A 23,511-nucleotide genomic window follows, 5' to 3' on the forward strand; every position below is an offset into this window, starting at 1 on the left:
TGGTGAAAGTTGAGACGCTGACATATGACACACAATTTTAAAAATTATTTTTTAAATGTGTTTAACCTTTAATTGTTTTCCTATAACTTATGTAGGTACCTAAGTTAACGTAGGCTTCGTTGTAAATACGCAAAAAGGTAATGGGTATTGCTATATATACGAGATATATATAGTATATTATGGTGTAATATTCAAAGAAAATATTCATTCTCCGTATATACACTACCATTTTAATGTCTTTATGCACGTTTTTACATTTTTTTTATTTCATAACTCAATTCCATTGCTCTTTGAATTTTATATTTATTTTTACTTAATTTAATGTATTTTTAGGTGCGTATGCTTGCTTTCATCAATCAATTGTCGTTTATTCACCCCGTGTACCAAATCAGAGTTTCTACTTTTATTGAATTTGCCCGTGAAGAGTCTCATTTAATTATTTACCGTTTCCTCGTGAAATATTTTTATATTGCTGTGTTTAATAGCATTTTCGTATCTTCCCTATCTTTCACTGTGGATTTGATACATGAGTAAATGCCAAATAGAAGAAAAGACGTAACTAGTTAGCCATGAAAATCAACTCCTTACAAGTCCACCGAAATGAAAAATACATCCTGAGTTTCTATTTTTCATTTGAAAATCAACTAATCAGCTCATTTTGAATTGAGATGCTGAAATCTATAAAAGTATGTTCCTTCTGAAACAGGAAAATCAATTCACGATTGTGGAAGTCGTAATAACATTCGAGTAAATTCATGTAATTAAATAAAATTTATCCTTTACTTTTTTCCTTAATGTACTTTTATTAGCATTTTAGATAACCTTGGAGTTCGCACAAGATAATTCAATTCCATCCCCTGGAATTTAGAGTATACAAATGTGTTTTAATGAAACTATTGGTTATCATTTGTAGGTGGAGTGTTTACTCCTGACAATGCATAACTATTATCGGTTTGTCATAAGGTAACATTACCGACAAATCTTTACAATCGCTATTTGGAAAAGATGATTTTCCATAATGGAGTAAGGGCTTTTGTTGTTGGAGGACGAGAAACTATCCATGTCCATCTGTGTCCATATAAATAATCTTACAATTCATAATGTTAGAACATAAACATCCAAATTGTATTTTTAAGCTGAATAGAAGTAAAATAAACATTTCGTTGCGTGCAAATTTCCGAAATATAGCTTTCGCCAATGTATATATCCTAATCGAGTGGAAATACCCATTTGGGTGGAAATCAAGTTTTACTATCCCACTACCTATTATCGATTCATAAGCGTCTTGGCATCTTAATCACGCTCCGACTATTGGGAACACAGATCGATTTAGCCATTTGTGCGCGAATTCGCCGCATACGGGAAGGAATCATTACACCTGTCTCCGGTGGGGAGAACACACTCCCGTGGATATCCATATCATCTACCACCGCCTCCTACTATCCCTTCTCTTACCTCCAGTGCCATCCTACTCAGATACAGCTCAGGTGCCGGCGTTCAATCCTACAGGGGGATCACAGGTGTCGCACTCTGAGTAAGCAAACATAATGAGAAATTTTCATCTTCTACAAACGTATACTAGATGGAGTAGGAAAAATCTTAGGTCACTTTATCGTTGAATGTGCTTTAATGGCTCTTTTATTATTTGAAAGATCGCTGATTCCCAAGATAAAGTTCGTTTACGCGTTTGTCATTCAGATTGGAGTCTCTTTCCTGTGAATTCAACTATCGCAGAGGATTTTAATTGATTTATCAAAGCATATTTAATTTGATAGCATTTTTCATTTTCAACTATAACCATGGAGCTGGGTGTTTCAGTGTCAACCCTCAGCTATCGGTCACTGAATATCTACTATGTTCTAATTTACTCTGAGCTCGTATCCGGCAGGTAGGTGTTGACTCAAGAGTAGGCCACTGAGATGCAGATTCAGGTGTTATATCTAGTAAAATTGTCATTTATTCCGATTGAAAAGTTTATTTATATAAAATATTAGCTCTTACGCTGTCAGGTAGGCATCAAAGTTAAAAAAATTAATGCGATTAGTTATATTCCATATACTATTTTTTCCAATTATCATAGATCAGTAATCCGAAGATTGGTTGACGCAGCTCTCCACTCCTCTCTGCTTTTTACTGATCTTTTCATGTTTTCCGCTTTTCGTCTCTCTCATATCCTTAATAATCCGTTACATGTAGCTGTTTCGAGGCCATACTTTGTCCAGCTTCCCGTCCACTTGTCCCTCGACGACCTCCTCCATCATGTTTCTATTTACCATAGTAATATTGTTGTTTTGGTTTCCCAGCTTTTCGCCTCTGTGCCGCCACCTTGAGCGCTTCATTTGCATCTACCCCTAGACCATCACCTCTCTCCATTCTCCCTCCTTCCCTTCCCGCTCACGTCGCCATGTCCTAGGGTCCCGTAACAAGGTGGTGTTGGTGTCGACGCTAAATCCGACGGCGGGGGATCACAGGTGTCGCATGCATTAGCGGGCTAGGCGGTGCGTGATCTCCTCATTCCGCGGCTTTGCCCTCCCTCGCTCCCGGAGGCCGGAAACGTGAGGACTCTCCCCGAGACGAGACCGTGCAATTGTGCGTCATGCGTGACATTGTGATGCTGGACGTCGGGCGAAGGGGGAGAGAGGGAGCGCAGTGCTGCTACGCCCCCGTCAAAGGCCTTCGCCTCGCATCGTGGGATAGAGTGCCTTGATTTCAATATTCCGTGTCCAGCGGCGACGACGTGGTCGAGCGAATGCATCACAGAAGCGAGATAATGATGGGTGGCTCTCCATCTCACCAATGTCATGCCCTCCCTGTGTAGTGGTGGAAATGCACTTTTCTCAGAAAATGGTTATGACTCGGGGTAAAATTGAAATAAAAGAAAAAATGTTGGAGAAAATTGGAGAAAGCACGTAACTTTCCGAGGACATATCATTCAGATCTAAGATGAATGCAGAGCAGCCTTAAAATTGCTTTCGATTGAACAAATTGCCACGTGGAGAATTCTCTTATCGTTCATTCTCATGTTGAAAGCCTATGATATAAATGGTAAAATTTCTATTTATTCAATAGAATGTGATTTTATTATACATTACAAATGTTACTAGACATGACATGCAGCTGAGATTTTTTTTACAACGGCTGGATTAATTTTTTTCCTTTCAATAGATCAAAGGTTTTAATTATTCTTTCAATTTTTGATGTTTTTTTTTTGATTTTTGACATTTGGCATGGCGTCATTATTGCTTCGCTTTGTTCCTCATTCCTTTCAGTAGTTTAAATTTGTCGCTATTAATGTGAAAAAAAAAATTAGCCTGAAATATATGGGGTGTCTGATTAATTTAATTGCAAAAATGATATCACAGCACTAAAAGCAACGTAGCATTCCCGTGTTCGTTATTTTTCTACGATCTCTCAGTTTTCAGTGGCCTCGATTATAATCATCCTCTGTTACGTTTGCCAATTATTTTACATATTCATATGGAGTGGATTATTCAATTCAGAAATGAAAAACCACAATCGTTCCAATTTTGGCTTCCTGAGCATATTTTTTCACGAGGCAAAATGTTGACCTCATTTTTCAACTGCACCCTACAACCCACTTTTCCGTAGCATATATGAATCTATAAATTTTTACGATCACTCAATATTTTTGCTTTAGTATAAATCTTATTTCCTTTTTTGATTCTCAATTTTACCTGTTGTAAAGCATTAAGTTACCGATAAGACAAATAATTTATAAAAAAAATCGATGGAGTTGTAGCGTGAGATAGCTGACATTTATTGAAGGTATCAGGTCATTTTAAATTATTTTAGTCATTTATTCAGTAATTCCGTCAAACCTCAAAAATTTTTGTGTTGCTGCCAAACATTTTAAACCAAAAACTGCACGTCTTCTTTCTATTTGGACTTCAACGAGACGGAAGTAAACTGCCTCTTAAAACTTCTCCATGCTGTGGAATGTACAAAGTGCATGCCTTATAATCTGCTCGATATCTTCCTGCCATCATTTACAATGCCATTATATTCCCACTTTTCACCACCCTAGCTTTCCATCACTTCAAATTTAACGAGACTTTCTTACAAAGAGTTCTCTCATAGTACATATCCGTGCCAATTTACAAGCAACCTAATTAGACCAGCATAGTGCCTCCACTCAAATCATGATGAAAAATATATTTTTTTCAAAATACAAATGCTCTATTTGATTAGTTGCGTGAACAATAATAATATACTAGAACTAAATAGCAAAAATCACTCCGAGGAAAATTTGTCTGCCTTGATCGGGATTTCCCGAATTTGATCCAAATGTTCTACCACTAAGGCATCATCAATTTCTGATGTGTTTTGCCAAATTATCCCGGTCAAGGTGAGTGATTTTTCCTCTGTGTCTTTTGCACTTCATGTGCGCTCAAGGTTAAGTCTGTAGAGGTAAAAAATTTGGCCCGATTCACGGCCTGCATCAATCTCCTTTTCTGATTAACGTCAAGAAACTCGGCTACTAAAGACCAACCAAGGTTCGTGGATATAGACATAACCTCGGGGATGAATTTCTTCCTATTACTACGTGCGTATTCTTCTCTATTTAAACCGAGAGATGGGTATGATACGAAAAATATACGAGCACTTCACCGCCTGCATTGCCTACTTTGTTGATTAACGTCATGACAGGTAATTACTAGAGGCCTACCAAGGTGCTACGATATGCACATAACCTCGACGCTACCTTATACCCCGTGCGTATTAATTAATTTCTAAAACGAGACATGGGTATGATACGAAAAATGTACAATTACTTCACGGCCTGAATTCGCCTCCTTTGTTGATTAACGTCAAGACACTCTATTACTAAAGACCTACCAAGGTCCTTGGATATAGACATAACCTTGTCGCTGAATTGCGACCATGAGCCAAGAGCGTATTCTTTTTTTTTAACCAAGATACAGATATGATACGAAAAATATACGATCACTGTTAGTGTGACTCCTCATTGTTGGCTATATACCGTGCTACTCAGATATAGCCCGTGAGCGGGAGGGTAGGATGAATTCTGAGATTCTTTACGATCCCCGCACACGTTAACTAAGCTTTTGAGACCACTCCCATCGGCCGGTATCGCGTGCTTCACCCCCCTCCATTGCCCACTGCCCCGCCCCCACCCCCCCGCACTCACTCACACACACAGGCATGTCTTAACCGTTCCGCACGTTTTATCGGCAACGGCCCTTTGCTCCGGAAGCTCATCCGGTTGCCCATTGACCCGCGGGGCGGCTGCTGCTCCGTCCAGTTCGTCCAGCTCCACCTCCTCCTCCTCCTCCTCGTGATTATTTTTGAGGCTTCTCCATACATCCGACACGTGTAATCGCATTGGCGAAGGGGGAATTTGCCGTGAACGTAGGAAGGGTGCTCAATTGCTCGCTCTCGACTCGTTCGGAATGAATAACATATTTCACTGCGTTCCAGTTCAGAAACACTCGGATCACAATAATTTAGTGCAGCCTAATGATGTGATTTTATAACCACCCGTCTCAATCTTACTATGTCGGCTTGCGGGGTAGTATGTAGATGTAGAAAGAAATTCATCACGGAAGTCTGTATTATAAAAAAAAATAAATACGACCTAACCACTCACATGATATAAGGCAGCAGTTCAGTTACGATGTTTGTTATTCTACCCAATAGTATTGATGGATCTTTAATAATGCATTTAACAGACGAATCGCAACATTCTAGGAATATGAAGATTGTTAATCAGGTCAAATTGTTGTGTTGGCATGCATGGGAGAGGGGACGGTAGTTTTATTGAGAACCATTGCTATTACCATAGTATCATAAATTAAATAATTTTTTCATAAATCATGTAGTTAATTTTAGTTTAAATAGACATAATGAAAGAGTGACATATTTTGAAATCAGGAAAAGTTTCCACTCAGAAGCTTGTTCAGGACATTTTAGCGTCAAGATTAGCAATTCAAAAAAATTATGAGAATTCGCTGCTGACTGCTTTCATTAATACGTATATATTTTATGGAAAACATTGAACTAGAAATATTGTTTTTATATACGAACCTAATTTAGATGAGGTATTTAAAATGCATGGGTGAGCGGCTCATTTTCCGATTACCTAAATCAATTTTCAATCGTTACTTGCGAGTGCATAAAGGCTGATCCGAGTAATTACAGTACTGAATTACATCATATGAAATAGAAAAATTTTGATTGATAATGAAATTCACGTCCATGGATGTGAAAAATTATGATTGTATTCACTGTCCCAGAACTTTTTTTTAACGGTAATAATGATTCTCACCTGCAATGATGAATGAGAATCGGCGGGTCGGAACTCATTAGAAGATAGCGCGTGACATGGGTTTGTAAATAAAGTTATTATGCCCGTGATACCACGCGACATAATCATCATGTCAATTTGACAATGCGTAAAAATAATTTACATCGAGCAGGGGGTGAATACTGCTTAATGAGAACCCCTATGCAATACGGGCCAACTGGAAGAAAAAAAGAACTCCCCGACGCGAATGAAATGAAGCGACCTCCCCCTACCGAAAGGGCGACGGCTCGTTAACCCCGAGTCACGCGCCGGCCCTGTACAACCCCTGCTCACGAGTACCTCCCCCATAATCCCCATCCGTCGAAAAGCCTGCCGCCGCGGGAAGAGCTGGGGTCAGGGCAGCCAACGTATACCCTGCGGCTTCTGCGGTTGCCTCCGGCGTCACCTCCTCCGTGTCTGTGTATAACAGGGTGGAGAAGTGACAAAATAAAGGAGATAAACAAGCAAAGTGATGAGTTTAAAAAATTTTCTCTCGTCTCCGTAAAAGTAAGTACCCAAAAGTGGAAAGAGGTGGCGATAAAATTCATTAAATGTCGCTCTGTATATCTCACTCACGTACGCTATAGACATCAAAACACGAATACACAGTTGAAGTTACAGTTGAAGGGGAATAGTCATTGTCCTCCAGATCGTATTTGGTGTTCATTAACTATTTCCTATCTTGTATTGCACAAATCGGTAGTTTTCCGAATTTGTAAACAAAGTGTTCCTTTCTTGCTCATACCGGGGATTCATTTCAGAATTGAGTTTTTTATTTGCACGGTCCCTTAGTATAACCTATAAATTCAAACCCTCCGCTGGCAAAGAAAAAAGCTCTGCCTATCAAGTTTTAGCATGGACGTTTGATTTTTACTATTAAGTTCAGGCTTTAAGATCTGTTTTTAGTGCCACCAGAGATTCTTTATGAGAATCTAAAGGTACGAAAATTGCTCGTGAGGAGGGCATCTGTAGGCTTCATCAACATTAAATTCCAAGTATCAACGTAGCATAGACCTATTATGTCCAACTCTACCATTGCAGAGATAGAAGCAAATAAAATAATATGATTTATATGGAAGTTGTAATAAGCATCGAATACAAATCAAGGCAAATGAAATGCAGTCAACCATCTAACGCGGTATAATATATTCTATTTTTGTGATAAATTACTCGTTTACAGCTTGAAAAAATCGTGTTTTTTTCTCGAGTTCTCAAGGCATGTTGAGATTACTATTTTTCGTCTTTTCCTGTACCTATAATTTGAAAATGTCATATATGGGAAAATACTGAGGTTAAGCATTTAAATGTTAGAAACTTGCAAATGTTGACCAGTCAAAATTTGTGCATCGTGCACTAATTACCCCGAAAGAGACTTTCAACTCGAAAAAAAGCCTTTTAAGCCGGAGTGATGTATACCTATCATGTCAGACTCAACAGAAATTAATACAACATTCCAATTTTAATATTATATCCTGCATACGATCATTATTCTCATAAATTTGGGCAGGAATAGCGCCGCACAATTCATCTTCCGCACATCTTCTATCCTTTTCAACGCTTCCATCATTAGGCCTCTAGTAAACTTTCAAATGCAGATGAGTACAACGACCATAGGTGTATACTGAGGCTGGCTCCCGAAAGCTAGCGATGGTAAAAGACGTGCTATATGCGAATGAAAGTCTGGAGTTCGTTTCACTTAGTCACTGGTGAATCGGACGTAAAACACGGAGGGGATTCGACTCTGCCCACGGGGGAGAGAATTTCCACCCTGGACTTCGGTGCACGAAGGCAAGCTTGGGGGGGGGGCGAGGGGCCTGGGGTAGGGGGGAGCGCATAAATGAACTGGCGGAAAATGGGGGGAATGGAACCAGGGTGACGCCTGAGCAAGAGTCAGAGTGAGTCTGGCAGTGGGTGTAATCCCTTTGGGGCCGACTGTATAAATAATTTCCCCGCAGTGGTGAGCTCAAACGCATAAACCCATCGTACTCTTTGACAGCCACTCACCCTATCGATCTGCCATTGCTATGTAATGCTACAAAAATTTGGTGTTGATCAAATTTAAATTTAATATTCGTAAAAGTTACTAGTTGCAGTCTAAAGTTACGTTCATAAAAATCAACTGATTGAAATTCAAGGTAAGAATGCTAACTTCTACTTTCATAGTTATGTTGTAGATTCTTAAAGGCAGGTTTTTACATGTGTGGTTATTTGAGTTGAAAATTATTTGAATATTTCAGTAGCTTGTTGTTTTTTCAACCTATATACCATAGGTATTATTTTTATTTCGAGAACTTTTGCTGGATCTATAAATTTTATAATTATAAGACACTTTCATTTTCGTTCTGAATCATTTTTCTGTGTGAAAAGCCAAGTACTGGAAGGTGTCGAATTTCCCCAAAAACATAAGAAATTAAAGTCCAATAAAGTAATTGTTTTAGAAAAATGATGAATTTTGATGTCCACAATCTTTCAATCACATTGAATATTAAATATCAAGATGTCACGTCTGAAATAACTGCAATCGTTTCTGAAGTAAATTTCATCACTTAGTGAATAATTTGAACGAATAAAAGTGTGACGTGAATACATATAAAATTAAATAGATAAATAAGAATTACCTATACTTTTAATTTATAATTTATATGGTCATTTTTTCGATAGTTTGATATTCCCGTTCATGAACGCAACCCACCTCCATACATACGAGTACCATTAAACTCGCCTGTCCTACCGCGCCTCTTTCCGAAGCCCCAAACCAACCGACCACTTTGATGGTTGCAAGCAGAATGGAGTGCAAGGCATGAAAGCGAAAGCCACTGGGAGGCTGCAACCTCGGGCTTCCATCCAATCGCGTTCGTGAAAGCCCTTTGCCTCAATATTGAGGCTAAAGCTCTGGGTATGAAAACGTGCCTCCGCGGCGGCTATTTGCAAATTGTGTTTACGTGTTTGTCCCTCCCGGAGCCCAATGGGTTGCCCGAGCCCGCATTCAATCCCGACGAATTATTGCGTGAGGGTGGCGGGCACTGACTGAGAGCGTGCCTTTGGGCTAATCCCCTTTTTCGCTTTGCCCTTTTCGGCGAGTGATGATGATTATTGGAATAGCTGCGAGCCCCTGGGCGATGTTTTGAAACATCCCTCTGTGATCAGTAGCTGTTGATTTCCTGAATAATTGGAAAAAGCGGCAGAATGCAATTATGTTTCACCCCTTTATGCAAGTCTTGCTTTCGTATTCGGGGTGAACTTTTTGGATATTTACATGGTCTGAGGTCATGAAAACTTTGTGCCCAATTCGACGCTGGTGTAGTATTGAGTTAAAATGTAATCTCTCATCACGTAGGTGTTAAGTTCCATATAATTACCCTTAAAATTCTTAATTTTGCAAGAAGAATTGTAATAGTAACCTAGAACGACAACAACGAACGACATTATCTTCATGCATTCATATCGAAGGCAATGATAGGAGTATTGTTTTACCCTTTTATTCAAGTCTTCTTTCGTAATTGAGGTGAAACATTGTGTATTATGCATGGGCTGAGGTCATGAAATTACTGTACTCAATTTGACGCCGATGTCATTGGTTAAAATATAATTTCTCGTAATTCTTCCCATGCTATTCTCCTTATTATGCTTGAGTTTGCTCGAAGAACAAAAATAGTGACAAATAACGATATATCATCTTCATTTATCCATATCAAGAGTAATAATGTCTTACAATTTGAGCTAAGTGATTACGAAAATTAAATTATTTAGTCGTTACGTTTTATGAGCAGGGAATGAGAAGATGCTAAGGAGAACGTTACCGGTGTGTAAAAAGTGATTTCCATGAAACGGTTCACCGATTTTCTATAGCTCAAAACAGGATATTGCTTTTAAGGGATGAAAAAATTCACCTCTGTCTAGAATTCCAAGAAATCATTGCCCAAAGCCATTTGCTCACAGTCATAGTGTGAGGTATATTTTACATTTTTATTAATTAAGGCATTAAACCTGTCAATATTTACCCTTGGAAAGACGAATTATTTCTTTTGCTCGGTCATCTGATTTATTTATCAGCATGAGCTCACTCAAGAAGTTTAACCTTGAGTTATACAGTACCCACTCCATGATGAGAATCCCTCCATCATCTTTCCCTTTCTAATCATATGGCTAACTGAATTTCTTTATGTTCTCTTACTCTTCTTCTTACTTTTATTTGTATCGTATACTTGTAAATAAATTGTTGATACACATTGGGATAAAATCAGATATTCTGACTTAATCTTGCTTTTTTGCCGGAAAGGTTTAGGTATCCAATTCCCAATACTTCGTGTAAGAGGTATTAAGGCAATAATACTAACTATTCTTTAATGAAATTCTTTCCAGTGAATTTACACCTTAATAATTTTTCTAAGCATTCATGCTTTCATATTTGCTGTTTTACTTAAGTTTTGCACGATGACGGTCACTAAATTAACAAAAATATAATTGCAGTTTATGTAACTTGCTGCTCTAACAAAAATTTGTATGCTTTCCCACTGGTCAATGTTATCTTCGTGAACACCAAAATCATAGTACTGATAATGTTTTTGACGTGCCAAACTATTTAAGTCTCTCAAAATGTAAACTCTATACCACTTTGTGCAATGAAAATAATAGAGTTGAGTGTGTTCCACTGTATCTTCTATTAACAGATAGATACAGTTTTAAAATATACCATCGTTTTTAAGAATGGGTATAATTTGGAACGTAGGCAGGCAATATTTAAAAAAATATTTGAAAACATTTGTTGAATATATTTGTTTTAATTTGAATTCACAATATACAATTTCATGCCTAAAACTACTAACCGTGAGCTTTTTATGTTGATTTTAAGAACGTCAATTATGCTTTTTTAGCTTCTAGTGGGCCCTTTATCAAATTTTAGGCTAACAAGAGCACCTCCTTATTAGCATTTTTCCACGCATGCATTTAAGTCTGGCTGAACTAATTTAGGACAGACAACACTGTGAGAAGCTTCTGAAGAATTCCCTCCGTTGTCCCGTTTTGCGAAAGTCGCGAGGAGTTCTGACATAGCCACGCGGACGTGTGGTCATAAGTGTTACTCCACGTTGATTGAAAGGAATGAGTCCGTGGAGAGCGAGAGAAAAATATCTGAATTCCTGGGATTCATCCGGGCGGGTTGTCCTTGCGAACTTCCGTCTCAGAATGACCCGTCGAGGTCGCAAAGTTCGTATACTCGCGTGCATACATGTCACGAAGTATGTCCGACAAGTGCAGGCTGTGGTGAGGGCGCAGAAGGTAAGGAATTTCTGGCGGCCGAAGGCATAAAAGGCCCTGCGTCTACTACGACGGCGGTCGGGCATTCTCCTGGCTATAACGCGGTGTGGTATTGTAGGCACGTGAGCACATTACAGAACTGAACTTCCTTCGCAAGCCTCCAGTGTAGTGAGAGAAAAAGGGAGACGTCTGACCTCAGATGAAACACAAACAAGAGCATACAGGATGACTGCGCAGTGATCCAAATGGCGAGGCCAAAAATGAAAATCTCAGGATCCCTACTTTCATTACAAATGGAAACACTTAGCAAATAAATACTTTTTAAAGTATTTATATAGGTGAGGAATTCATTCCGCCGACCTTAGTGGCGTGGTTAAGTCCTCGACTCGCCTGTCGACCTTAAGTTCGCGGACTGGAGTCCTGCCCACGATAAGTTGTGGCCTATCCGCGGCCTGGGTGATAGTGACTATCAATTGTTACTTGCAATCATCTCTCTGACGTAAAAGCCTAATAATGCCGATATTGGGGTCCTGGTCAACAATCTCATGTTGGGATTCACCCAGCTTTGCAATCAATTCTATAAATATTTTATTGAGTTCACAAAATAAATATTATAAGATTGTAGGCTTTCCAGGGGAATTGATGAAGTTCTCGGGATAGGAGCTGGGTAATGCTTATTAAAGTTTCGACGACTCTTTTATCGAATCATCCCTGACAACGAAAGGATAAGTGGCTAGTTGGAACATCGGACTTCAATAATCTTATCGAGCGTGTTACCCAAGACCTGAGCCGATATCATGAAAGAGTGGGTGATGATTTCCCTCCCCGGAATCCTAAAAATTAAAAAGCAAAATCGTGGAACAGCAATCCCACTTATTTGAAGCACAGTAGCAACATTTTTGTATCAATTTGACCTCTTAGTAATTCAAATTAGTAGTTTACATGCATAATTAATGAACGCTAACCTATTTATTTAAATAAGGTACCGGTTAAAAAGGAAAATTTTATTGTTATTACCCATTGTAGTGCGCTGCTTATCATATTCATCCTGCATTACCTGTCCCCAAAATCCCAGATACGCCACTGGCGAGAAAATTTGAATAAAAGGAAGTGTTTAAAGTTATTTTTTTTATTTTACTGTTAAAGTTATTGTATTGAATTTTTAATATAGATAGTTTTGCTTTCTCTTGGCCCTTAAAGTAGAAGGAAAAATGATTCCCAAGCGAAATTAACAACATGCAGTCGTAGAAATGCCGCAGTCTAAGAATTATATCCGCAGTTAACCAATTATACCCATCACTGCGAAAATGCTAGACTCATCGCCAGAGAGATGCATTATTATCCCTGACACATACGAAAGACTATCGAAAATGCCAATACATCTAATTTGAGCAAGAGAGACAGCTAGCCGCTCTTCAGCGTCGGGAAGAGATTCATCCACAATTTTTTTTATTTCAGGATGTTTACTGTATGTAATTAATCAGGATGTACCTGGCCAAAACCAAGGCCTATATAAGTTGGGAGAAAACTTGAATCCAACGCTTCAAACCTGAACACACACACTACACTACAACACCGGCGAAACTGTCGTCACGAAGATGAATCGATGCGGAGGAGAACCTAGCTGCGCCTCCTGCAACACATCGTGGAAGCCTCCATCCAAATATCAATTCAGTAAGATGTTAGATTCTCCTGGCGTATCAAGTGCAGAAATGTTTCTCGGGATTTCCACCGGGTAAGCTGTACCTCTTGTTCTCCCGACGTTTCGAAGAGCACCTTGCTCTTCATGCTCAGGAGACCTTCTGAAGTAACGAGAGTTAGTCACTCATCGCAACGTCGGGAGACAAGGAGGTACAGCTTACCCGATTTAAAACCCGATAAACCTTTCTGCATCACATCAATGCTTTTGTCATTGAGCGCTCTTGATTATGTTTCGTGAGAGATCGTCCCTCGATGCTCCTACCCGCTCAACTCGGAAACAGCCAACACCGGCGTTGCGTCTCCGATCCCTATTCCAGCCCTTCAACTTTTCTCCTCCCTCCCCCCTCCCCAAGGGTTTGCGTGCGTTCAAACTATGTCCACACTTGCCTCCCACGCCCAGTACCTCGTAAAGTCCCCCCCATAGTTCCCTCCACGCTGGTTTCTTGACGGAGACTCCTCATGTGCGACGAGGGATAAAACATGCTGCCACGTTGTTCTTCTTGGAGAAATTTCGGCTATCAGCACCCTTCTTGGGGAAGCTACGTTGAAGTTGGTAGGTGGTTAGAACTTGGATAATTAATTCCGTGAAGGATAGGGTGGTTGCACGGTTGGGGAAATGATTATTAGGAAATGGTAAAGTAAGTAAGGGGGGACCTGGTGCCAAAATTATGTTTAAACTTGAGCGAACTCGTTAACATCATACCTCGGACGAGGTATGAGAGCTGCCTTGTATTCATACGATCATTAAATGTGGTGAATAATTTTCAATGCATGATTTCTAACTCAATTTCAATTGACACACTCATTTTTTATCAAAGAACAAACTAAAAGCCTTAATTATTCAAAGCATTTATTTTTTCATGCAAGTAAATGAAACGCAAACACATTTTCGTTCGCAAAAATAATTCAGAATTATTGATCAGTTAGTAACAAGCCTTTAAAACCAACTTAATATAGAAATAAAGAATACATTTTCCAGAAATCGTATGATTCAATCTTCCTTTCGGAATATATTTGATTATATTATGTCTACAATGCTTACTGATTCGTCAATTTTTACCCCTGCTAAAAACTTAAGTTCACGAAGTACCGTTTTACTTTTTCATTTTGAGCAACGAGGATATAAGCTTTTTCATATAGAAATTACCTTTAAAGACTTGATAGTTTACACGAGATTTATTTTTGAATAGATCTCATAATGGATTTATTCATGTTGAAATCAATTGAAATATTTCGGAAAACATTTAAGCCATACGAAAAGTATGATGCTATTTTATAATACATAGAGAGCATATATAAAATGGCATATAGAGGAAATTTATGAGGTATAACAAAATGCATACAAGGATTTCTTTCGTCTTATCAAGAAAGATAGCTACTTAGAAGTTATATTCAAATCGTCGTGAGCAGGGGCTTAATTATGAGATGGGTCATATTACATTTTATGTGATCAATATTGATTAGTTTTGAATATGGGGCCAAAAGAATGGATTTTGAGAGAGGAACAGTACTGCAAAAACATGAAATAAGAAAAAGAGAAAAATAATATTTCAATGGTTGGATAAAGGTAGAGGCGGCAGTTAGATAACTTCAGTATCGTATAAACTCCTGTAAGGGTTGGAAGCGAACTTTCCATGAGGATTTTTGGCGACCAAGAGAGATGGAATAAAGTGACAGGAACTCACCGACTGGCGAGGTGGCGACTGGCGAGGAAGGATGCAGAGGGTGAGTCGGGAGAAGACGAGAACGAGGTTTGCTGAGACGCCCGCGTCGAATTCGCTGAGTGGGAAACTTGAGAGCTCCTCCATCCCCTCCACATCCCCACAGGCGTTCCGGTTTCCTTATCCCCCTACTCTCTTTCTCTTGAGTCATCTTCGTTCACTCTTGATGCCAGTGGGCTTAGATGAAATTGCTTCAGGATAGTTCATGTGGATTTTTAATGGGAATATCTGAGGATGTTCCAAGATTATAGGGTATTGAAGCCAAATTGCAAGCATATCGCACTATTATACGCAGCTGAATAGCAAATAAAAGTATCTTGATTCGGTTTGAATGCTTTCGTAGCGAGTAGCTGACTGCATAGCCTTTCAGGATTCCAACCAGCTGATAAGCTGCACGATTGCCAACGGATGGAGGACGTTTGGGACTTCTTTACTTATGGTTGCTAGTAAGTAATTGATTCAGTATTATGTATGGTAGTGCGCACATTACCAAAAAATCCTGGTTTCAAATTTGCGCGGTAGATCATCCTGACCTTTTCCCCTAAAATATGATGAGGATAAGTTTTCGGATTTCGAATACCTCTCTCTCAATCTCTCATATACCTCTAATATCTCAAATAACATTGAAGAAAAAAGATTTGTTTAGGGGTATCAACCGAAATTTATATGCATGATGATGATGACGATGATATCTATTAAATTCATAATTTTTCAATACAGTTCCTCGCAATTAAAAACATTATGCTGCAAAATATTGGGAAAAAAGTTGATCGCATTGCACTCATCACCACTCTGCGGACAATTTTGAAACCCGATTAAAATGCGACCGAAGTGGCAACGGAAATCAACCTTCTATGGGATGGAATTCGGCCTCTTCTATGCAGTCCTCTTGGTCTGAAGGTTCTTCTCGAACCGTCTACGACCTTTTACGAGGGCCAAATCACCCCCTTTGCCCCCCATCCCACTATCTCCGAATCGCTTCCCTGGAAGCAGTCTCACCATCTCCAAGGTTTCTATTAGTTGTGCCTGGTTCAACCCGTCTCACCTTGCCCATAACGACGGCCACCGGCTCCCGGGACATTGTCTCCATCGTTCGGAGAATTCCTTAATTAATGGAATTGGAATTATTGGCGCCCCTTGTATCGTCCGGAGAAGCGTTGAGCTGGTCATGTGCGCTCAGAGGGAGCTTGGACTCGGGCCACAGTAAGTTCGCCCAATAATGTTCGGTCGAATCTGCTCATCGTCCGCGTGGTACTCCAAATATGCCTGGCCTCCAAGTATGCGATCGCGTTAATGAATTACAAGTGGCACAATTTGGTCCGGGATTAATTCATTAACGGGGTGGAATCGTCCGAGTTGGGTGAAGTAGTCAGTCGTGCCAGCTATATTTGAAATAGCTGCCTTCCTGTGGTCACCGTTCGAATTAGAGCATAAATCGACTAAATATTGGAAGCGTTACTTGTTTCCGGCATATTATTGATAAAAATCTGTCATTTGGACTGGTGCCCATTACGTGGTAATGTAATTAGGGATTCATGGTGATTCAGTTTAGCTCCGAAACGATCCTCGAGTAAATAAACAGTGATGTCACGTTGATTCTCTATGGTATTTTGCATCGATCGTTGTTCGATATCTGTATGTATTTCTTATTGGACTATAGAGATAAATATTCCACATTCTAGGAACAATATTCTTTCAACTTACTCATTTTACAATTTATAATTATTTAAATGCGTAAGGGATTTAAGGTTCTCAGTACGAGAATACCCGAACTATCATTTCGGTGATTTTCGATTGAAGCCCCGTACTGCGTGAAAGGAGGAGAGTTATATTATTTCCCAGAAACCATCATAAATGCCATACCCTTGGCTATGAGTGCGAGGAAAGTATAGCTTTATATTTCAAAATAATGCTGTGGGTATGAAATGTGTTTCACCTGAAATTCCACGAGATGATGTCAACTTCAATTAATTGCCTAACAAGCATAAGGTTTTATGATTATGAAATATTAATGCTTTTTTAATTTGTTGTAATTAATAATTTTTTGAAATATTCTTAATTTAAATGCACTTTATAATTAAAATTTTTATCTTTCAGGGTTAAACCGCTAAACGCCACCACCTCTTCCCTAGCGGACACTGTGTAAGACCGGATCTCGTGGTTTACCCAGTAACGAAGCTAATGTGAGTATTCGCAATTCTCAGACCTATTTTACACGCCTATACACTAATTTATTTAAGCTCTAGCTGTTTTAAGAACACATTGTTGATGATTATTCTTTGCACTGAGTCTGGTTTTATAGTTTTCGCCCTTTATTCGCACACTTAGGAGTATTGAGTCAGTATTTTTTTTATCACCAGGCCTCTCAATTCCCATATGCGGCACCATGTATTTACCATAAAGACGTCTGTCAGGCAAAAACAAATACCCAAAGCACCTTTCGCTGTTACCTTGTACAAAACTTATTAACTAATAACGTGTATTTAATCCATAAAATAGCGTTTATATTAAAAAGCAATTTTCTCATATGGACTAATCAAGTTATTTAACTGGCGAATTAATAAAAATTAAGAAAAAACTATCTAATTCCACACAACAATGGAGAATTTATGTGGATTAACAAAGTTTTCACGCTTCATTGAGCTCAATTAAGTCGATTTAATATTTTAATGTTCAAATCAATTAAATAAATCCACGCCCAAGAATTTAGTCAATCAACCATTTTTTTGTTTTATAATTTGAAAACAATGCTTTATTTAGTTCCTTGTCGACTTGGGGGTAGTTCCTCAATGATGGAAAAACATTCGGCGGAAGAAAACAGGTCATAACTATACAGCAAATACGAATTAGTATCTGCGTTAGCGAACATACGACAGGAGCAATTTCCCCTCATGAGTCATATTCCTTTGGGGAGGCCTGAATGCCCCTGGCCACTGGCCTCCCGCCGCCAAAGTAATCGGTTTATTTAACTCGGCCAGAAACCGTAGATTTTCCGCAGCGGGCGAGGGATTGTGTGCGCGCTCGCCTCCGCCCCAAATCAAAACTTGAACTAACTTCCCCCATTACGTGCCCGCGTCCCCCTTTCCCCTCCTCTCTCTGAATCCTCCAAAGCGACAAAAATTCCATCCAATTACGTCACCCTCTGGTTACCTCTCCCCTCTCCTCTTATCTCACACACCACCGCCTTCTAAACCCACTGCCACATCTGCTACCACAATCTCTACACACGGCCCATTCTTAGTCTCCATGGTGGGCTCAATTTTTTTTTCTCGCGAAAACAGCTTGTAAGACGCTCTCCTATTATCATCACTAGAGTTTTTGAGTTACGTATTTAATAACGCTACAGTTGAAGTCGAGTTAAAGAAGAAGAGGATGTGTTGTTGTTACAAAAAATAAAACAAATGAAATATACTCAGGTTTTTCGGCAACGTGTGCTGGAGAGAGAGGTCCATAAAATTGAGCTTAGTTAAAACCAAGTATGTACAAAGTTTAGGTCACATTGACGAAATGCGTACTTTTAGCATCTAGGTTACTTCCTGCAAATTTTTCTCATTGAAATGAGAGGTGGTTAGTTTAATACGACTAATAATGCTCGCTCGGGACATGGTAAATTATTTCGGGAGTATAGGTACTCTGAAAATATATAGCTTAGTTACTTCTTTTCACTCCAAAGGTTTTTATCGTTTTGTCATGCTCCTTTCCCCTTTTATAGATGTGAATGCAACACTGTCAGCATTTTCAGTAAACATTTAATGACGGAATGCTAATTTTGATTTCCATACGGTATGCCTAACTGTTAACATGACACATAGTTCGTTCTAGATCACTCTTTTTTTGTCGATGGAAAATCATTTAAAATTTATTTTATCATCTTGAAATTTTCAAAATGCATAAAGATCGACCTTTTTTTTAATATTTTCCCGTTTATTAGACACGGTATTCGTGATTTTTCCTTTCAATTATTTTCTACGTTGTAAAGTTTTATCATTAAAGATACCGGAAAATTTAGAGTAGGGTCTGATCTGCTGCTACTCAAAGGGTTCCTAATGACCATAAATGAGTGACTGCTATAAAAATAACATTATTCTCAGCCGGCTAGAAAAGAAAAATTGCAATACGTCGGTTACCCCAAGTGCATTAAACAAACAAACCACCGTCCCAGTAAATGATGAACTGTAGCAAAAAATGGCGACTGTAAAGGCATTTTACATGAATATGAATGCTTAAAATATATTATTTGCGGCATTATGATGGCTTAATACCAAAAATATAATTAGAAAAATCAGTAAATTCCCAGAAATACCAATGATTTGTCAACGTGGTTTCCTTAGGTATCCTCGGAGCTCTACTTCCGAATTCGGCCAATAGTTGGCGTATTGCTTGTCTGGATTCTCGAATACCAGTCGGGGGCAGTTCTTCATGTTGGCTTACCTCACCTCCTTATTCCCGCCCTAGCTTCTTCTCCCTTTCCGTCCCTTGACTTGCTCGTATGCACACTTCTTGCGCCACTGCACTCAATTTGTCGGCCTCCGCCCTCCCCTGCGGACTTCCTTACGGCTTCCTCCTCTCCTCTTCATGCTGTTCCCCTCTGCCTCTCTTCCACTTCAACGACTCCACCGCGGCGTGCGTTTTGCTTCCATTAACCACTTCATTTTTCTTTCTTTGCTTAAAGCATAAGCCGCACGTTCCAACGAACTCATATTTTTGATTCCCGCGGTTCCATATTGCTTGCATATGCCCTCTCTACTGGGGCAACGGACTCTTACATGATATTATTGCCTCGCGGATAAAGTTGGAGTATCCCCAAAGGTACCCCTGCTAGGGGCACCGAACCCTATCACAGTCATGTGGAGTGCGCAGTAGACTTCGATGTAACATGCGCAAGCTCTTCGGTACTTTAACAATGAGAATAGTGTGGGCGTGGGTAAGGTGGTTATGATAGTTATCATAAGAGAAAAAATGAGATTTACAGCAGAATGGGGCGATTGCAAAAGCGAAGCTTGAGAGTGTGTCGTAAAATATAGAGATTGCATTCATGATAAGATAAAACTGTGAGGGAATTGGAGGATTTTCTATTTGAAATATTGTGGATTCAACGGTGCTCATGTAGTGGAACATATTGCAATGATAAATGAAAAAACGTTGCTTATATCCACAGCTTTTATTTGTGTGCGACGCGTTTCAGCGAATCAGCTTCGCCATCATCAGATACAGATCTGTACCTGATGATGGCGAACGTGATTTGCTGAAACGCGTCGTACGCTAATAAAAACTGTGCACATACACAAAGTTTTTTCATTTATCATTCTAATATTTTGATTTTTTTATGAGGAGAGTGGACGAAGAAGATACATAATTGAAATTACATTATCCCTTGTTTTACCGGCGCAGAAGTTGAAAGCATAAACTCCACTTTGGCCATGCTGGATTCAATCAATTGTGAATATCGAGATTGGTTCACTTCAATACCTCAATTTTTCCTTTCACTTGATTTAAAAAACTGATAACTAATTTTTTACGACGAAACGGTTGCTAAGTTAAGTTCAAAAAATATCTATTTACACAGCTGCGCATATTTCTAATTCTCTTTCGGTTATCTCAGTATAGGTTATTGTTAACTAGCTGCACAATATCATGATATATTCAGTCTGTGGTTTTGTTTTCCAATTTTGTAGTAACTATTTTTAGAAAAAATGTATATTAGTTTTACTTTAAAATCAAATAATGTTGCATGACGTATACACATCATTGTGTTTCTTTAGTTCATGTTTATTTTACCTATCTAATGTTTCCTCTACAATACTTTCATAACCCAAGTTAACTTGCGCATGGTTCATTGCGTTCAAAAATGAGGATCCATCACTCTCAAGTGACGAAAAATACAATGTGGTGTGCTATCCGTATCATTTATCAAGTGGCACAACATATCCCCAAAACTTTAAATTTTTGTTCCAGGCTATATTAGTTTTATATTACGACAGCAATAGCATGCAAATTAACTTAATCTGAGGAGTGGAGATGTGCGTTGACATCTGGATTCGCCGCGCTGTTGCTTAATAATAGCTGTGGAGAGAGTATGAAAAGCGACGTATACTCAAAATATTTTGATTGAAATGTAATCTAGGGCACAATTTTTGGCGCTTGGGCCCGTCATTACTGAGGCATTAGTATTTACCATGGAATCACCATCATATCCTGGACGCGGACAAGGAAATAAGAATACACTCCTTAAGTCTTTAGTACGACTTCCTGATTTGGTTCCATCAGTTATATGGTATTATGAAATTATTGTTCACGTATCAGGCATTTCTACATTCCGATTCTTTATGTACAATGGTAAAAAATGTTTGGGCGTAAAGAATTTTTCAATTAATATCTATACTTTCAAGAGATTAGTCTGCATCGTAGCCATTTTTATCGGCCTTGCTTCTTTGCAATTTCTGGTCTCTGTAACAAATTTCTCAGTCATTCTCTTCTGTAGGAAATCAATAATATAGACTTTTAAATAAAGTTTGCGTTTAGAAATGCTTAAAAAGGCTAATTCTGGGGTGAGTTCTTTCCTAAACTTTGCCAACCAACCTTCGCGTGTGAACTGACAGAGATTGAGCGAGTATTGTACAAGTCGAGCAATGCCATTAAAGGTGGCTAATCTGGCTTAATGAATTTTTATGTGCCAATTCAAGAGCTATTGTATATGTTTATGTTCACCAGTAATCGAAAATGAATTTATAAATACTGATTCGATAACAGTTAGCATAAAAGATCCAGAATTGTTCCGCCACCTAAAGTTTAGTAGGCATTGTCGTCTGAAGGGTTTGATTCGAAAATATCCATTTTAACAGCTCGTAAACATTCAACTCTGAGTCCTCGGTTAGTGGTTTAATGGCCCTCGTTTCCTGAATCGTTGCGTATTTATCGCGGCATCGCGGTGGAGATCGTCTGAAGTGCATTTCCACCGAACGATTGCTCACTTTTTCACTCCACTTATCTCCTGTGGTCGTGCGTCATGTTCCCCTACTTTCCCCTCTCCTCCCCCACCCACCCTTCCACTTCCCCTCCACCCATCACATTTCCCACGGTGCTCATCCCAGAACGCATTTGCGATCACCCATCTCGTCCGCGGTTTACGAATAGATTACCTCCACCCTCTCCGCATCCATTGCGACCCCAATGACCGCACAAGGTAAATAGATACATATGTATTTTTTTAAAATATACTCCCCTATATTATATGTTACAACCCTCCCCTGGCTCTCCCTTTTTCGCCCACCTTTCACCGCAGTTAGTCAGCTTGGGTGCATCGGCCCAACCTAGCTCCCCATTCTACCACATTCCCTTGGCTTTTACAACCTGGGGAAGACCCAACCCCACCCCCGCTACCCCTCCATCCAACTACCTCCTTACTCCCCCCCCCCCCCCGCCCACACGTCTACAATTTTTCACCCCCCGCTCCCTCTATTTCGTACGTCTAGTAGTTAAGGTGGTTCACCAATGTACTCCTCACTAACTGGAAAGGCTACACTGGTCCCCTGTGCACTTGATTTGTCATGTTTCTCCTGCGCGAGTACTTGCTCACATTTATCGCCGCTGAAGAGGTGGTATATATACTCACCGGCAGCTGGACGGATTCCGGGTATAAAGCCTGAGTGATTTTTGAGGGGGACGGACGACAGACTCCTCACCAAAAGGTGACGCTAACCATCGAAACCATGGTCATCTTCGTATAAAAATTCTGTGAAATAACAAAGTTAAATTTTATTCATCCGAAATTTTCAGCAAATTCCACAAAGTATCGCAGGAAACCACCTTTGGAATTTTTTACCAATAAACAGTGATAATATTGCATTTGATGTAATAATGACTATGTTTAAAGTTTAAACTAAGAGTTTCAATACTTTGCGTTGGGTGAGAATGATCAACAAATATTGAACATGCAATCCGCGTGCCACCCAAAATGTCTGCCTGGGGTGGCGCGCGCTCACTCTTGGAGTGATATCCCGCTTATCAAAAGGCAGAAATGTCTTTGAGGTGATTAACTAAAAATGTCTAAGGAGTTGTTCTAAATAACATAATAAATAGAATATAAATAGATAGAATAATCTATAATAACATAAATAGAATAATCCGAGAGTTACAAACATCTTCAGTTATGCTCGAAAAACGCCCACAAAATGCCAAAATTTCAAAACATTGCGGCATGTTTTCCCGGTCTCCAATTGCGAAAACAATGTTCAAGATTTATTTTATCACCAAATGGAACAAAACTGGGGGGGTATCCCAAAAGAAATTTGAAAACTGTGAAAATAAGGACCACCCTAGTATCGATGTGTATGTGTGCACATAAACTGTGAGATGGAAATAAAAAATCCCAAATCGGCCAAGACTGGATTTCGTGGTCTCTCCCCTCCTTTCTCCTCCCGCAATGGCTTCGCATTTCTCCCGGCTCCCGTTACCTATCAATCTTTAAGAGGCCCCGGGCTACCGATTGAGACTCCCTCTGCCCCACTC

General features: G+C 39.4%; 1 protein-coding gene across 2 annotated transcripts in view; it reads left to right on the plus strand.

Annotated features, from left to right (window-relative positions):
• The window catches only part of LOC124153661, a 779,682-nt gene that overhangs the window by 287,463 nt on the left and 468,708 nt on the right, over nt 1-23,511 (plus strand). For both annotated transcript variants that reach the window (XM_046526960.1, XM_046526961.1), the window contains exon 3: nt 17,101-17,186. The gene's annotated coding sequence lies outside the window, so the exon portion shown is untranslated. The remainder of the gene's footprint in view (nt 1-17,100; nt 17,187-23,511) is intronic.

Source organism: Ischnura elegans, chromosome 2 (genome assembly GCF_921293095.1).
Source record: "Ischnura elegans chromosome 2, ioIscEleg1.1, whole genome shotgun sequence".
In the NCBI taxonomy this organism is placed as follows: Eukaryota; Metazoa; Arthropoda; class Insecta; order Odonata; family Coenagrionidae; genus Ischnura; species Ischnura elegans.